The sequence below is a fragment of the Macaca nemestrina genome, unplaced genomic scaffold, assembly GCF_043159975.1.
Source record: "Macaca nemestrina isolate mMacNem1 unplaced genomic scaffold, mMacNem.hap1 Scaffold_522, whole genome shotgun sequence".
NCBI classification, from domain to species: Eukaryota; Metazoa; Chordata; class Mammalia; order Primates; family Cercopithecidae; genus Macaca; species Macaca nemestrina.
The window spans coordinates 5977-7500 of record NW_027257700.1 but is presented as its reverse complement, the minus strand read 5'-3'; positions in this window follow the sequence as shown (position 1 = coordinate 7500).

Below are 1524 nucleotides of genomic sequence, written 5' to 3'. Positions count from 1 at the left end.
ATGGAGTCTCGCTCTGTCACCCAGGCTGGAGTGCAGTGGCACGATCTTGGCTCACTTCAAGTTCCGCCTCCCGGGTTCACGCCATTACCCTTCCTCAGCCTCCTCAGCAGCTGGGACTATAGGCGCCTGCCACGACACCTGGCTCATGTTTTGTAGTTTTAGTAGAGACGGGGTTTCACTGTGTAAGCCAGGCTGGTCTGGACCTCCTGACTTTGTGATCCACATGCCTCGGCCTCCCAAAATGCCGGGATTACCGGAGTGATCCACCGTGCCCGGTGTTCTATAGTCTTTTGCTTCTTCTCCCATCATTCCCTTCTCCCTACAGTTGCCATACTTCCCAACCTCCCCTGACTCTGCTCCCACTTTATCACCTGCCGACACCCACGCTGCAGCCTGAGACCTCCTCCTGGGCTTCCGCCACCAAAGCATCACCGGGCAGCAGAATACCACCACTTCTGCCTCACCGCCGCCCAGCCAGGAGCCTGGTTCCACTCCGGGAGGGCAGGGGGCTGGACCCCAAAGGTGCAGTTGCGGGTTCCCTGCCATTTGTGGTGCCTTCCTACTCCGGGAATGACCAGGCGATTCAATCCACTCATCGGGCACCGCTGCAACCTTCCAAACCAGGGGAAGGGGTGGGCAGGGGCAGTGGATGCCACACACGCCAGCCAAGACCTCTGCTCCAGAATGCAGGGGCTGCTTTTTTCGGGGAGGACATTGCTTCAACAACCACCAGGAAAACAGTCCCTGTGCACCTGGATTCCCATTGCCACCATCTTTGTGTAACTCCAGTCCTGAAGACAATCCACAGACCCAGGTCTCGGGCCCCATGGGCACGCCTGGTGCCATGGCTCCTGCCAATTGGGCAGGCACTGTCTGCCAATCAAGGGGCGCACCGAACAGCACCAAGAGCAGATAGAAGTGCCAAGAAAGGAAGGAGCCTACGAAACCCACTTCCAAAGCAAGCAATTAATCCAACACAAAAACCCATGTCACCGTTCCATTTCTCCTCTCACATGGACGGCCTGGCCACCCTGTTCTGGTCCAGCCCAAGCCCTCTCCACCCTATCCCGGCCTGCTCAAAAGGGCCCTGCCTACTGGAGCAGGGAGCTCTCTCTCCAAAGCTCTATCACTCTGGGTCTCTAGCTCCCTCATGCTCTCTCTTCTGGGTTTGCCCCTGCACCTCGTGCTACTTCTGTCGCCTTCCCTCTGTCTGTCTCTCTCTCTGTCCCTTTCTCTTTCTCAGCCTCTCTGTCTGTCTCTTTCCCTCTCCATCTTCCCTGTCTCTCTGAATCGCTATCTCTCTCCCTCGCTCGTTTTCAATCTCTCCATCCATCTCTTCCTTGCTCTCTTTCAAGCCATTTGTGTGGGCGTCCGTGTGTGTGTGTGTGTGTGTGTGTGTGTGTCTGTGTGCATGGGAACGCCTGTGTGTGTTCCCGCGCAAGAGTGCCCTGCTGCATCTGTGTATGGGGTTGTGGATTTGCTCCTGGTGGTGGTGGGGTGTGTCTGGGTTTCTCTCAGCCCCTC